The 17691-nt window shown below is 38.7% G+C and overlaps 1 pseudogene; it reads left to right on the forward strand.

Moving 5' to 3' along the window:
- The first annotated feature begins 11109 nt into the window (after positions 1–11109).
- Positions 11110–12293, forward strand: LOC118622409 (annotated as a pseudogene).
- The last annotated feature ends 5398 nt before the right edge of the window (positions 12294–17691 follow it).

Below are 17691 nucleotides of genomic sequence, written 5' to 3' on the forward strand. Positions count from 1 at the left end.
CTCAGGAGTTCCCTTTCCCTTTCTCCCTTCTGAGTAGTGGCTTACATGTCCTAAGTCACTGGAAGATCTCATGCTATGAGGGATATTATTTCCCATGCAGTCTTGTCTAAGCACCACCCAATAAAGCTTGATGTGTGTTACTATCTCCCTTGTTTCTATCTACTTTGTTGATCACCTCCAAATCCCTCAAACTCCCTCCATAAAGAGATCATTCGTGATCATCTAGATGGACCAAACATAATCACAGGAGCAGTTAAGATCAGAGCTGGTAGCAAAAGAGGACTTCAAAGAGACTTTACAGAAAGGGGATCAAAAAGATTAGAAACATGAGAAAGATTTGACTTGCCATTGCTGGCTTCAGAGAAAGAAGGTACCACAAACCACAAAATGCAGATGCCTCCAGAACTTGAGAGTGACTCCTGACTGACAGTCGACAAAGAGATGGAGACCTTAGTCCGACAGCTGCCAAGTTGGGAATTAAGCCTACAATCTTAATGACCCTCCAGAACTTCTAGGTAAGAGCTCAGGATGGACATCACTTGGGTTTTGGCTTTAATAGTCCCTAAACACAGCATTCCTAGAAAAATTATGGAGTTTTTACAAACAGAGCAGTGAGAAAACACATTATTATAAGCCAGTAAATTTGTGTTAAATTGTTGTAGAAGAATTAGAAAAGCAACAAACCTCCTTCCCTAAACTTCTACTTCATTCTTGCAAATCCAACATTGATTAAACTCAACATCTTGGCATGCTCCTCACATGTTATATTTCCCACCATAAAGGAAATCTTCTCTGACTTTGTATTACTCCCTTGAAATACAAGAGCTATCTGATTTGTCTTTAAAGATGTCTTCCCCACAAAGTTGTTTGTATGCAGACTTCAATTCTTGCCTTTTATGACCCCTCACACTTCAGAAACCCTTTTGTTTATAGACTACAATGAAATTAATCTTGTCATGCAAACCAATAAATTTGTTTCGTAAAATCCATACATCCTTTATTAGATATTATCTTAATCAGCTTCTCTGTAGCATTTAACACAATTGATCACATTCTGAAAACATGTGCTTTGCTTGGCCTCCAGAATACTATAGTCTCCTTATTGCTTTTTTATTGGTCATTTATTCTAAGTAACCTTGTTGTCTATTTCTTTTGCTTCTTATTTTTAAATGTTCAAGTGCCTTCAAAAACATGGTTTAAGTCCTTCTTTCCTATAATATATTATAACTCTTATCACGTAAAAGGTAGTGTATAGTGATTCAGTGCCTGTGATCTGGAGCCAAACTGCCCTGATTGGGATTCAGGCCTGATCATTTATTAGCAAGAGGCACTGGGCTAGAGAGTAAAATTCTCTGGATCTAATTTTCTTCCCTCTAGAATGTAAATGATAACAATGTCTACTTTTTAGGCTTGCTTTTTGAAATAAGTTAATACAATTATTTAGACTAGAACTTGATACCTAGTAAGAGCTGACGCATCTTAGTTATTATTATTAAAACATATTTTCTTGTACTATAACTTACCATCAATATACTGATAAAATAAAAATTTATATTTCTTTTTGGCTTCTAATCTCACATTACTGACTGATTTAATATCTCAAATATAACTTTCTAAAACAGAACTTTTTTTTTTAACCCCAAGAAGAGAAATTATTCTCTTAGTATTTCCCATTTTACTAAGTGGCACCAATATTTATCTGGTAGTTCAAGTTAAATATATATTTATCACTGTAAGAATCCTGGATATCTATTTCAGTACCCAAAGGTGACGGAAATCTTTAATACAGGACACACAAAAAAGCTAAACTTCCCTAAAAATCCTTTTCTTCCATCTTTAGATTGTGTCCCCTTTCTCTATACCAGACATCATCTCAGAACCCTCATTCAATTATTCACTGACATTATATACTTTAAAGACAGTGGTGAGCTGAAACATACCAAAGAGACAATTCTGCTAACTCTTCTCTCCAAAAGCCCAAGAAGATAAGAAATAAAAGAAATAACATTTATAACCAATTATTTTAGCAATCCTGAATAGAAAAGGCAGTTAAGCTAGAAATTGGGAAGTATATATTATTGATCATATTCTTTGTAAGCTCTGCTTAATTTGGCGTGTGTCAAAGTCTTCCACAACGCTCTTGGCTGACATTCACATGCTTCAAAGCTAAACCTTTCCCTGATGAAGAAAAGACGTCTGCTTGGCACTCAGTACCCAACCCATCTGCTCCTGCCATCTCCAGCTGCTTCCCTTATGGCCCTTGAATCAGGAGAGTAATAATTATCGAATTTATCTAAAAATGGGAGTAGTATCCACTCCCTAGGTGTGCTGTTGATATTACATCATAAGTTTAAATTCCTGACTGGAAATGTAGAATTTTAATCAACTCTCGCTGAATATTGGTTCTCCAAGGATGTGAAAGTTAGCACTAATTTGCCTAGAAAAAAAATGTAGTTGATCTTTGGAAAACTTAAGGTTTTTTATAGGTTGTTTAGTGTTCTTTCCTTTCCTTGGAGACTAAGTAAAAAATGCAACGCATATTATTGAATAACTGCTGTGAGTAGGAAGGCATTTATCAATCTAGAATATTTACCCAAATATTCACATTACAGAAAGATATGCAGAGAAGAATCCCACAGTAGTGGGAGTGTTAAGGGAGCTGTTATCCACAGCTCTATGTGTGTGATTAGATTGTTGTTTTCCTAACAATGTCAGGGGAATTGGGAACTTCATGGTGGCGGAAGGATGGATAATTAATGCAGGAGTGGGAAACACTTGAGGAGAGATAGGCTTTGTTGCAACTTTAGATTACATTGAATTCCCAGAGTTCCTCACTGTTTTTCTAGGCATGAGGGTTGGAGCATGCTAGAGGAGAGAAGCAGGCAAAGGTGACTACTTGGAGAGAAGGCTTAATTATCAAGATTTCACTTAGTAATTTAGCTAGGCCTTGTCTTAACCTAACACAGTTGTCATTCAGCTCTTCATAGCCTTAGCATTTATTTTGCCCCTGAACTAAGAAACTATTCCGGGGAAATTGGATGAGAGCTAAAAAGCAGCCAAATTGGCCAGATGTGGTAGAAAAGATTAATAACAGAACCAAGAATGTGCGTCTAAAGTAATTATCTAGACAGCACAGTTTAATATATCTGGGATATGTGGTATGTCAAGTGTCCTATGACAAGCACATAAACAGGGTGGGTGGTAACACTTCGGATTAGACTTCATCGAAGCCTCACAGGCCCACGTTCTCTCACTAGTCTCACAAATGACTTAACTCGCACAATTAGAAAAGGTTGAGCTTTTTGTTTTTTGGGTTTTTTTTTTTTTTTTTTTTTTTTTGCTTCCTTTCTTAATATAACTTGTCTACTGAGAAAGTATCATATCAATTCAGTAACATCTGAATATGGATTAGAACTAGGCTGGCAGATGAGCCGTGAGATGTTGGGAAAAGAGATGCCAAATATGAAATACAGACACTTCATCTGAAAGTATGAAGAAACGCAAAACTTACTTAGACACCCTTGTCACTGATCATGGAACTAGAGCCACATTGAGACATTTTGAGATATCACTGCACTATTACATTGAAGATCTCCTTATATATATTATATATATTATACACACACACACACACACACACACACACACACACAATAATAATAATAAATACACCTGATCTCTAAACATACGGTTGTGATGTGATTAAATAGTTTACATATATAACACTGCATTTTGTAAACATGATTTTGTATTGATTAATAAAATTGTGTGTATATCTTAAACACTATAAAAAGTCCCAGAAAAGTTTACAGGGCTTAAGCTCTGCCTAAAGTACTTAATGCCCAAACTAACTATGAATGGGACAATGGATTGATTCAGATCTACTAGGAGGAGATTTTAGATAAAACTCCATGCCATAATCATACATACTTGTCAAATGATTTTGTTCAACTCTCATGTGTTATGAACTATGTTCCTTTTCTTCAAATCCCACATAATTATCCATCATGCACAATGTCTGAGTTTTTCTTCTCTTCTTTACTCATATACTATATAAAGACTTTGACATTAGAGCTGATCTAAGAATAATGCAGAGACAATTACTCAGAGATGAATGTGAGTCCATGAGTGAGTGGTTCAATTATCTGGCAAATTATGTAGTCATTACATCTCAAAATGTTTTTTTGAAGAGTATCAGTTCTCTATACAGCTCTTTTCCTATGTTCTTGATACTCTACTGTTCTTTTTAAAATTAAGAGCAGTTAATCATGCTTCAGGAATAATAGAAATGTAGATTCTATGTTGATTTCGGGCTAAGATAATATTAATCAAGTATTTTACATGAGCCAACAAGAGTGACTCGTGAACTACTGTCGCTCTGAAATTATATGGTTATTATACAGAGTTTAAGTATGTTTCATGTCTTTTCCTGCTATGTTTAGCCCAACAAAGGAAAAACAAATAAATCACATTTGCATTTTTTTTATTCTTTTATTCTCCTTTCATACATATAAAAACGACCTTCGCCCTGGCCGGTTTGGCTCAGCGGTAGAGTGTTGGCCTGTGGAACAATGAGTCATGGGTTTGATTCCGGCCGAGGGCATGTACCTCGGTTACAGTTCATTCCTGGCCCTGGTTGGGGTCATGAGGGAAGCAACCAGTCCATGTGTCCCTCTCACATTGATTTTTCTCTCTCTTTTCCTTTTTCTCCCTCTCTCTCGATCCCACTCTATCTGAAGTAAATAGAAAAAAAAAAAAAATGACCTTTAATAAACTATGTTAATTCAATACACAAAATATACAAAATCATATAGCCCACAAATGGCATACAGCAGCATTTTATCTTTCGAAGTTAAACATATTATTACAGTGTTGGGTGGCAAACTGGGAAAAATAAAGATGTTGCTGACTCACCATTGGTTCACTACCTCTAGGCAGAGAGGTGTCAATTTATCGCCACACGTGTATATATTTGAGTCGGACTCAGTACACTGAATGGGAAGCTCTGAGACATGGCTAAGAATTGAATGAACTGGCTAAATGCTTCTGATGGAAAAGAGTATTAAAATATACATTTAAAAAAAATCCTCACCCAAGGATATTTTTCTGTTTATCTTCAGATAGAGTGGGAGGGAGAGAAAGGAAGAGAGAGAGAAACATTGACATGAGAGGGACACATCGACTGGTTGCCTCCCACATGACCCTAACCAGGGCCGGGAACAAACCGCAACCGAGGTACATGCCCTTAACGGAATCAAAGCCAAGACTCTTTGGTCCACAGGCCGACACTCTACCACTGAGCCAAACCAGCCAGGGCTAAAATATACATTTTTAAAGCACAATCTGATATAGCACTTTGTTGCTGAATTCATATCTCTTAGTAAAATCAACCAGACATGGATAAAAAAGAAATAAGTAAGGCTGACAATGAAGTAGACATCTTTTGCCTAAAAACTAGCACTATTGTAAGAAGTGCATATCTGGTATGTAAGAAGTAGTTAATACACGGCTGACTACCAATCACACTTGATTTCTTTCATGGAGTAATTTCATAGCTGCTACACAAGATTCACAAATGAAAACTGTTTCTCTAACTTTAATATCTATTTAATTACCTGGGATTATGTTAAAAATGTAGAGTCTGATTGAGCAGATCTGGGGTGGGGTCCAAGATTCTGCATTTCTAACAAGTTCTTAGCTGCTGCTGCTCTGGGAACCCAATTTGTGCAGCAAGAAATTGAATAATTTTACTGACATATTTTGAAGGCATAAAACTACTTTATATTAAAATTAACTAATGTGTGTGCAATATGAAAATATAAATTTATACTTTTGAATATTTTTTAAAATATCACAAAAGTCTATAGATTAATAAACATATTTATATTATAAATACAAAACTAGTACGTTTTCTTTCAAAAAGCTATTTTATATTCCTAAGACTTTCTAAACTGAGAAAATCATCAAAGAGCATGATTGTGTGTACTAGTTTCATGAGACTTCATTGCTGTGATAGGTATTGATAAGCTTTTTTTCTAATGAATAATCACAAAGAATTAATTTAATGGGAATGAGATGACTTATCTTTAAATTATGATAACTATTTCCCTAGAGCAAAAAGATTCATGCTCTGCTGAAATGTTGCAGCAGCTGAAACACAGAAAATCTCACTGGTTTGAAATTTTAGTAATGTACTCAAACAATATCTACTAGTACAAAGACCGTTTCTGATAATCTTTTGAACAAAATCCCACCACATATTATACAAGATACAGTGGTATCATGATGCACTAATGAGCACATATTCCATTTTGGAATTTATACCTTGACATAGTTTGCATACATCATTTGTTATCCATGTCTGTATTTTGAATTTGTATATGCTTTTCTAATATATGGTGTACTATTGTGTTGTAGAGTTTTATCATGGAGGAGTCTTTACACCTGGCAGATAGAAATTTCCATCTCTTCACTATATGTACACAGATTATAGTTATGTTTGCCACCCATTTATTATATTTTGGTATTAAAGCAAAGCATAAACAAGGTTTTAGATTTTAAACTTATATTAAATGTTTGTGTATTTGAGAAAGAAGTTGATGGGTAGAGAAGATAAAAGATTTTACCTAAGTATGCAGCAAAGCCAGAGCTGTAATGTTGATTTCTTGACCAGCAGGACAACGTTCTTGTCTATTACATATGGTGGGAGTCAATTCAAAACACAAGAAATCCTTCCTAGTCCTGCCAATGGTGCCTGAAAGAGTAATTCTCCTTCTGATCTTTAAAACCAACCAACATAGCACATAATGGCAAGAGGATGAAAACCTCCCTGCATGAAAGCACATGTAAAGAAAGTCTGGCTAAGCTCTGGTCGGTTTGGTCCAGTGGTTAGAGCATCAGCCCGAGGACCAAACAGTCTTGGGTTTGATTTTGGTCAGCGGTACATACTTCATTTGCCATTCGTCCCTGGCCCTGGTCGGAGTCCTGCGGGAGGCATCCAGTCGATGTGTCCCTCTCATATCGATGTTTCTCTCTCTCTTCCTCTTTCTCCCTCCCTCCCACTTTATCTGAAGATAAATAGAAAAATGTCCTCAGGTGAGGATTAAAAAAAAAAAAAGAAGAAGAAGTCTTGCTAAGAATAACACGTGGTCAGAAGTGGAAGTACGGAACAGGAACATATTCACAGGAGCTGGTTGTGGGTAAATGTCCAGAGTATAGCTATGTTCAAGGAAAAAATACAAAATCCCAGCTTCATGATCAGTGATGCTCTTGGAGAGTGGAGGTGTTATCTCTTGTGGAACAGGGATATCTCTTACAAAGTTATCGATCTTCTTTCTTGGAATCTCTGCTAAATGGGCAACATTCTGCATAGTTACTTAATCTTGAGAGTCTGGCTCTGCAGAGGAGACCCTAGTGGCAACTGGAAGAAGTGTTACTCAAGAGGAGACTAATATATTCCCTGTAGATCAACAACATCAGGTTTATTGACCTACACAGTTTAGGGTCAGTTATTAGAAAATTGTCATCTATTTTATATTATTTTATTGTAGGTCTATCTATTCTCATTTAATTCATTCTCATTGTCAAAGCATAATAATGTGTGCGTGTATATACTGTGTATGTGTATATTTTAGATTTTATTCTCATCTACCTGAATGTTAGAAATGATTCTAACATAATAACTCTAAGAAAAACACTGGTATTACTAAAAGTTAAAACCAGATAATGAATTAGTGCTCTTTTTATTAGAAATAGCATGATTGCCACACATAAAACAGAGCAGAGAGTTTAGTTGTGCCCTGTTCTCAATATTGCTTTTGGTGTATCTTTCCCATCCTATTATCAACACAAGACACAAAAAGAATATCACCAGCAGCCTGGAGCATGGAGTAAGTAACACCAAGTTTATGCTTGAAGGTGACTGAGCTGGGAACACCACTAACGCAAGACTAGTTTGTCTCTGTCTGGCCTTTACCGCACAGTGTAGGTGTAGACTCAGAGGGCTAGGTGATGACAGCCAGGGGAGAGAACTGGAGGAGGTTATGTGAGAGGCAGTCAACCCATACATCAGTGTTCTCTTCCCTTTCTGTCATCAGTTGCCGCATAATCCAAAACCTCAGCTTGCACCTCTCCTTTCACAATGCCAGGCAATCCATTATATACCAGGAAACATGCATCACAAAGAAAACGGTACATCTAAGAAATCCAACTGATAGATAAAAATGTTAAACGTGAACCAATTGGTGGCTCCTGATCGTATCAATGAACCAAGACAAGTGAAATTTATAATCAAGGCATTAAATACTATCAAAAAAGATAAGAGCAGATACTTAATATATAAAGCAGCAAAATGGATTCATGAGAAAGAAACAAGTTGCAATAATGAGTATGATAAAGGCAATAAAGGAAATAAAAATCTTAACTGGCAGCTTGGAGAGATCAAGAACAAATTAGACACAGAGAGACAGAAAGTATAAAAATATGTTAGATATTCAATACTGTGAAGGGAGCTGGAGCAGGGAAGAAGGTGTCAATAGGGGAAAAATGAGAAACATCTGTAACAAAAATAAATTATTAAAACAACAAACAAATTTTAAAATAATAAAAAAATGAAATATAGAATTTACCATGTGATCTGGCCATTCTATTTCTAGGTATATAAACAAAACAACTGAAGGCAGAGATTCAAACATATGTGTAACACCCATGTTCATAGCAACATTATTCATAATAGCCAAAAGGGAGAAGCAGACGCTGAATGGGAAACATCTATTAACCTATGAGTGGGTAACTGGCAAGGGTGGGGACTATCCGCCCCGCTGGGCCATATAAGTAAAGTCTGCAGAATCAATACCAGCTAACATCACATGCCTCAACAAATCAGCCTGACCAAATACAGCAGGCTGATTTTTAAGTTGATAATTTTGTTTGGCCTGTGAATGATGTTATAAATTCCAAATGGCCGTTGGCAGAAAAAAAAATGGTCCTCACTCCTGAAAGGAATATTATTCCAAATTAAAAAGAAAGGACATTCTGACACATGCTGCACCATGGATGAACCTTGATGACATCATGCCAAGTGAAATAAGCCAGTCATAAAAAGATGAATATTGTATTATTCCATTTATACAGGGTAAGAGACAGTAAGTAGAATGGTGATTGCCAGGAGCTGGGGGAGAGAGGAAGGAGCAGTTAGTGTTTAATGAACACCATTTCAGTTTGGGACGATGGAAAAGTTCTGGAGATGGATGGTGGTGATGGTTGTACAACAATGCAAAAAAAAAAAAAAAAAAAAAAAAGGTGGATATGAAGGTTAGAGGTAGAAACGTAAATATTCATCTGAGAGTTGTCATAGGGAGAGGAAAGATAATGGGGGGAATAAAATTACATTGTCAGAATTTAATTGAACTAACGAAAATATGAGACTTTAGATTTAAAATTCTTGTCAATATAAGGCAAGTTAGATAAAAAATTACAATTGAAATCAATAAAGTGGAATTTAGAACATGAAATGACAAATAATTTAAAAATCTTATAGAAAAATAGTTTCCTTACAAATATGCAAGAAAAGAATTAACATCAGAATTCTCAACGGTGTCACGGAATGAAAAAAATAGAACAGTAACTTCTAGTTTTTGAAGGAAATATCTTGTAATTTATGTTAATCTATTACATAAATGTAATGGGAGAAAAGTGGTGAAGGAAACTAGACTTTTATTTTATTTATTTAATTAATTTATTTATTTTTGTTACATATGTTTTTCCTTTTTTCCCCACTGATTCCCTCTCCCTCTCCCTCCCCACCATGTCCCCAGCTTTGTTGTCCATGTCCATTGTTCATGCATACACGCATATAAGTTCTGTGGTTATCTCCCCCCACCCCTCTTCCGCGGATTGTCAGTCTGTACCCCACTTCCACGTCTCTGAGACTACCTCATACCTCAGATTGTTATGTTCATTATATTCCACAAATAAGTGAGATCATGTGATATTTGTCTTTCTCTGCTTGGCTTGTTTCACTTAGGATAATACTTTCCAGGTCCCTCCATGTCATCGCAAAGGACAGATAAGAGATCTTTCCTTCTTATAGCTGCATAGTACTGCATTGTGTATATGTACCACTGCTTTTTTATGCATTTGTCTACTGATGGACATTTGGGCTGTTTCCAGATCTCAGCTATTGTAAATAGTGCTGCGATGAACATGGGGGTACATATATTCTTCCTGATTGGTGTTTCAGGCTTCTTAGGGTATATTCCTAAAAGTGGGATCACTGGGTCAAATGGAAGTTCAATTTTTAATTTTTTGAGGTAACACCATAGCGTTTTCCATAGTGGCTGCACCAGTCTGCATTCCCACCAGCAGTGTACTAGAGTCCCCTTTTCTCCACAACTTCGCCAACACTTGTTTGATGATTTGTTGATGGCGGCCATTCTGACAGGTGTGAGGTGATACCTCATTGTTGTTTTAATTTGCATCTCTCTGATGATTAGTTTATTGAGCATTTCTTCATATATCTCTTAGCCATTTGTATGTTCTGTTTTGAGACTCACGAATCCATAAAAATCCTAGAAAAAAATGTAGGCAATAAAATTTCAAACATCATACGCAGCAGAATTTTCACTGATACATCACCTAAGGCAACAGAAACAAAGGAGAAAATGAACACATGGGACTATATCAAACTCAAAAGCTTCTGCACAGCAAAAGAAACAACCACCAAAATGGAAAGGGAACCCACTGTATGGGAGAGCATAATTGCCAACAATATATCAGACAAGGAGTTAGTTTCCAAAATATAGAGAGTGCTCATACAGCTCCACAAAAGGAAGACAAAGAACCCAATTAAAAAATGGGCAGAGAAACTGAATGGAAACTAGACTTTTTAAGTAATAGCAACAAAGCATTGCTTTCATTATTATTTTTTTATATAGAACTGCCCTACCAAAAGTGTAAGTAAATCACAGAAATTCTCTGATGTTTTTGAATCCAGCATGTGAAATAAAAATACAAAAATTAGTCTATTTATAAATATGGCAAAATTATACATACAGAAGAATCCAGAATTGCTTCCTTTCACTAGGCCCCCCTTGGGGCGCCGTCCTTCACATGGCGGGACACCTGGCTTCCGACTTTGCCTTCTTGCCCCCACCAGATGGTGGAGCCGATGGGCCAGGAGGGCCAGATCCGGGTTGGGTTGACTGTCAGACCTAGCTGGGCTTCCAGGGCCCTGGGCCGAGGTGTGGGGTATTCCCCCGTGCCCCCTGCAGTGTGAGTTCTGTGGGCCTCAGGCTGGAGTAGGCTGGTGTCTCAGGGCAGCCTGGAGATCCCCAGGACAAGGGCGAGGTGGGAGCCGGGGTGGAGAGCAACTGCGAGGGGCCTCCCCGAGCTCTGCTCTGCCGTGCCCGGGCCGTGAAACTGGACAAGGAGAAGCTGGAGCCAAACCCGGAGGAGGAGGTGAGTGAGGACATGAGAACTCTGCAGAAAAACCTCAAGCAATTCCCCAAGCTCCGGAAGCAGAAGAGGATAACGCTGGGATATACCCAGGCTGATGTGGGGCTCACCCTGGGCATTCTCTTTAGGACGGTGTTTAGCCTAACGACCATCTGCCACTTTGAGGCTCTGCAGCTGAGTTTGAGGAACGTGTAACCTATGGCCTACGCTGCAGAAGTGGGTGGAGGAAGCTGACCACAATGAGAACCTGAAGGAGATATGCAAAACAGAGACCCTCATGCAGGCCCAAAAGAGAAAGCGAACTAGTATTGAAAACCGAATGAGGGGCGAACTGGAGCACATGTTCCTGCAGCCCCCGAAGCCCACCCGGCAGCAGATCAGCCACATCGCCCAGCAGCTCCGGCTGCAGAAGGACGTGGTCCGAGTGCGGTTCTGCAACCGTCGCCAGAAGGGCAGCAGATCAAGCAGTGATTATTCTCAATGAGAGGATTTTGAGGCTTCTGGGGCTCTTTTCTCAGGGGGACAAGTATCCTTTCCTCTGCCACCACGGCTCCACTTTGGTAGCCAGGCTATGCAGGCCCTCACTTCACTACGCTGTACTCCTCAGTGCTGTCCCAGAGGGTGAAGCCTTTCCCTCCGTGCCTGTCACCACTCTGGGCTCTCCCATGCATTCAAACTGTGCTGCCTGCCTTCCCAGGCCAGGGGAGAGAAAGGGAAAGAACCCTGAGAATTGTCCCAGGGCTTTGGGATTAGTCCTTCCTTCCCTGCAGCATTGGGAACACAATGGTGTGGGGGCACCGAGGATTTGGAACTGGTGGGGGGAAGGTGAAGATCACTGATGCTCTTGATTTTAATCCCCACATCACTTATTACTTCAATCTTAAACAAAGCAGCCTCGGATACAGTAAAAAAAAATAAATAAGAATCCAGAATTAAATTTTGAACCACACAAGCACGGGAAACTATGGACATGGCTGAGAAGGACCACAGGTAAGAGAGAAGATCACTTGTTTAATTTCTAGAGATAATAAAATCATTGATAAGCTTAACAAATTAAGTAAATATAACTATGTGACTTAATACCTTATTACAGAAATGTAAATTCGAATGCAGACTTAATAGTACAGACCTATAAACATATAGACGAGAGAAAAAATGGCGGCGGAGTGAATGGAAGCTACACAGACCATCTCCCAGGACCAAACTGGAATTACAACAAAAATAAAGACAAATCGTCAGGAAGGGGCAACCAAAAGGCAGCTTGGAGGACCACATAACCAGGGACACTGACACAATCCTGGTAGGCTTGAGAGGACGCGAGAGGGGGCTGGGAGCCCACGGTCCGCAGCGGCCTGGGCTGGGACCAGGGGACTCGGCTGGAAGCAGCGCCCTCAGCTGGGTCCAGAGACCGCAGCTGGGTCCTGTGGCCTAGGCTGGGTGCTACGCCCTTGGCTGGGTCCTGCGAACTTGGCTGGGTGCTACTCCCCTGTCTGTTATCACCCTTGGCTGGGAGCAGCACCCTCAGGTTAAAAGTCCCAGGTGGCTCCATGACGCAGAGTCCGGACAGAGGCTAAATTGGCAGCAGTCACTCATCTTGAGCTCCGGCAGAGGGAAGGCAGACTGGACTGAAACTGTGTGGGGACACTCGGGATTTGGAGGGTGCTCAGAGCTTTTGCTGAGTGGAGTCACGCAGGACTATGGTCATCTTACTCCTTCCCAGGGCCCTGAGAAGAGGTGGCGGACCCTCTCTCAGAGATTCAACCCCACCTGGTGGCCATTGAAATGCTAATTGAGGCCCATTAACAACCAGCATCTGTCCCACCCTCCGGAAATCCTCTTACGCTGAGCACCTGAGGGAGTTTTCCAGTCAACTCAGAAACCAAGGTTCTTCAGGTGACTTCTACTAATAGCCTCCAGGCAAAAAAGCTAGAGTATAACTACCATTCCCTGGGCTACCAACTCTAACCAGGAATGTTAAGACTTGGCACTGTTGTTTAAAGCAGGTCCTCCCTGCCTCATACAAACCCAGGAGAGGGAGCCAAAAACAGCAGAACACCAACACCCAAAGGGAAAATGTGGCAGACTCCAAAGCCCACTGTGATAGCCTAAATGGTGAAAAACAGAAACAAAAGCCAAATGAAAGAACAAGAGACCTCTACTGAAGATGAGATAAATGAGGTGCAGTTAAGCAAGTTAACAGAAGTAGAATTCAGAGGCATGATCTTGAGGAAGCTCGACAGCATGTGTAAGGACATGGGCACCATGAGTAAAGACATAAAAATGTTGAAAATCAACCAGTTGGAAATTAAAAACAACCAAGAAGAAATGAAGAATGACATATCAGGAATGAAAAACACATTGGAAGGTCTAAAGAACAGAGTAGAGGAAGCTGAGGACCGGATCAGTGAATTAAAAGACGGGGTAGAAAAAATCAACCAATCAGAAAACCAAAAGAAAAATACAATTAAAAAACAGGAAGACAGCTTAAGAGAACTGTGGGACAACTAGAAACGTAACAATATTTGCATCATAGGAGTCCCCGAAGAAGAAGAAAATAAGCAAGGGTTAGAGAATATATTCAAAGAAATAGTGACAGAAAACTTTCCTAATTTGGTGAAGGAAGAAGGCATTCAAGTTCAAGAATCACAGAGAGCCCCAAGTAAGAAGAAACAAAAGAGGCCCACACCAAGACATATATTAATTAACATGCAAAAAATTAAAGACAAAGAGAGAATCCTAAAAACAGCAAGAGATAAGCAAAAGGTTACCTACAAAGGAAACACCATAAGGCTCTAAGCTGACTTCTCACAAGAAACACTACAGGCCAGAAGGGAATGGCATGAAGTAATCAAGGTAATGAAAAACAAAGATCTGAATCCAAGACTACTCTACCCAGCAAGGCTATCATTCAAAATAGAAGGTCAAATAAAGAGTTTCCCAGACAAAAAATAACTAAGGAAATACATTAGCACCAAACCAGCACTGCAAGAAAAGTTAAAAGGACTGCTGTAATTAGCAGGAGAAATGAGAAGAAAAATAGAACCACACTAAACAAACATGGCAATAAATAAGTACATATCAATAATCACCTTAAATGTAAATGGATTGAATGCTCCCATAAAAAGACACAGAGTAGCTGATTGGATAAGAAACCATGACTCATCCATATGTTGTTTACAAGATACTCACCTCACAACAAAAGATTCACATAGATTGAAAGTGAAGGGATGGAAAAAAATCTTCCAAGCAAACGGAAAAGAAAAAAAAAAAAAAGCTGGGGTAGCAATACTCATATCTAATAAAATATACTTCAAAATGAAGGCCATAACTACAGACAAAGAAAGCCACTACATGTTATTGAAAGGATCTATCCAACAGGAAGATATAACCTTGATAAACATATATGCACCCAATATAGGAGCACCAAAATATATTAAAAATCTTCTGGAGATCTTCAAAGGAGATATTGATAGCAATACAATCATAGCAGGGGACTTCAACACCCTGCTGACATCACTGGATAGATCCTCTAGAAAAAAATTAGCAAGGAAACAGAAACTCTAAATGAAGCACTAGATCAAATGGATTTAATAGATCTACAGAGAATTACACCCCAAAACTACAAAATTCACATTCTTCTCAAGTGCACATGGGACAGTCTCAAAGATAGACCACATGTTAGGGCACAAACTAAGTCTCTACAAGTTCAAGAAGACTGAAATCATATCAGGCATCTTCTTAGGTAACAATGGCATGAAACTAGAAATCAATTGCAAGAAGAACATACAAAGACATTTGAACACATGGCAGCTAAATAGCATGTTTTTTGTTTTTGTTTTTGTTTTTTTTTTTAATCCTCACTCGAGGACATTTTTCCATTCTTTGTTCAGGTAGAGTGGGAGGGAGAGAGAGGAACAGAGAGAGAGAAACATCGATGTGAAAGGAACACATCGAGTGGCTGCCACCCGCACAACCCACCAGGGCCGGGGACAAACTGCAACCGAGGTACATGCCCTTAGCGGGAACCGAACCTGGGTCTCTCAGGACCGCAGGCCGACGCTCTAACCACTGAGCCAAACGGACCAGGGCTAAATAGCATGTTATTAAACAATGAATGGGTCACCGAGGAGATCAAGGAAGAAATCAAAAACTTGCTGGAAACCAAGGAAAATGAACACACAACAACACAAAATCTATGGGATGCAGCGAAAGTAGGTCTGAGAGGGAAGTTCATAGCACCTACAGGCCTACCTCAAAAAACAAGAAAAATCTCTAATAGACTATCTAACCTCAAAACTTGAAGAACTAGAGAGCAAACAAAAAGAAAACCCCAGAGCAAATAGAAGGAAGGAAATAGTAAAGATCAGAGCAGAAATAAACAACATAGAGACCAAAAAAAAACAATTCATAGGATCAATGAAACAAAGAGCTGGTTTTTTGAAAAGATAAACAAGATTGATGGACCCTTAGCTAGACTCACCAAGAAACAAAGAGAGAGAACCCAAATACACAAAATCAGAAATGAAAGAGGAGAAGTAACAACTGACATCACAGAAATACAAAGGATTGTTAACAACTACTATGAACAATTATATGGCAACAAATTCGACAATCTAAGCGAAAGGGACAAATTTCTAGAAACACATAGTCTCCCAAAACTGGACCAGAAAGAGATGGAAAACTTGAACAGACCAATAACAACAGAAGAAATTGAAGATGTAATCAAGACTCTCCCAGCAAACAAAAGCCCAGGCCCAGATGGCTTCACGGGGGAGTTTTACCGAACATTCAAAGAACAACTAACACCCATTCTCCTCAAACTATTTCAAAAAATTCAAGAAGAAGGAAGACTTCCAAACTCATTTTATGAAGCCAGCATAATTCTAATTCCAAAACCAGAAAAAGACACTACAAAGAAAGAAAACGACAGGCCAATATCCCTGATGAACATAGATGCCAAAATCCTGAACAAAATATTAGCAAATCGGATCCAGCAATACACCAAAAAAAATATCCACCATGACCAAGTGGGATTCATGCCAGGGATGCAAGGCTGGTACAATATTCGCAAATTAATAAACGTGATACACCATGTAAATAAAATTAAGAATAAAAACCACATAATCATATCAATAGATGCCGAAAACTCCTTTGACAAAATTCCGCATCCATTTCTGATAAAAACGCTTAGCAGTGTGGGAATAGAGTGATCATATCTAGACATAATAAGTGCCATATATGAAAGACCTACAGCCAACATCATACTCAATGGGCAGAAACTAAATGCATTTCCCCTAAGAACAGGAACAAGGCAAGGATGCCCACTCTCACCACTCTTTTTTAACATAGTACTGGAAATCTTAGCCACAGCAATCAGACAGGAAGAAAAAATAAAAAGGATCCAAATTGAAAAGAAGGAAGTAAAACTGTCATTTTTCACAGATGACATGATACTATACATAGAATACCCCAAAGACTCTATCAAAAATTTACTAGACTTAATAAATAAATTTGGCAATATAGCAGGATACAAAATGAACATCAAGAAATCGATGGCATTCTTATACACCAATGATGAACTCACAGAAAGAGAAACGAAGAAAACAATCCCGTTTAGCATTGCGGCAAAAAAAATTAAGATACCTAGGAATAAACTTAACCAAAGAAATAAAGGACCTATTTGCAGAAAAGTACAGGTCATTGATTAAAGAAATAGAGGAAGATATAGAAAAATGGAGGCACATACCCTGTTCATAGATTGGAAGAATTAACATCATTAAAATATCCATATTACCCAAAGCAATCTATAGATTCGATGCAATCCCCATCAAAATACCAACAGCATACTTCACAGAATTAGAATAAATATTTCAAAAGTTCATATGGAACCAAAAAAGACCTCGAATAGTCACAGCAATCTTTGAAAACAAAGAACAAATTTGGAGGGATCACATTACAGGTTTCAGGTTATACTACAAAGCCACTGTAATCAAAACAGCCTGGTACTGGCACAAGAACAGTCATATAGACCAGTGGAACAGAACAGAGAACCCAGAAATGGGCCCAAGGCAACATGCTCAATTAATATTTGACAAAGGTGGCAAGAGCATACAGTGGATTAAGGACAGCCTCTTTAATAAATGGTGCTGGGAAAATTGGACAGCTACATGCAGAAAAATGAAACTAGACCATCAACTTACACCCTACATGAGAATAAACTCAAAATGAATAAAAGAA

The sequence above is a fragment of the Molossus molossus genome, unplaced genomic scaffold (assembly GCF_014108415.1).
Source record: "Molossus molossus isolate mMolMol1 unplaced genomic scaffold, mMolMol1.p scaffold_m16_p_9, whole genome shotgun sequence".
NCBI lineage: Eukaryota > Metazoa > Chordata > Mammalia > Chiroptera > Molossidae > Molossus > Molossus molossus.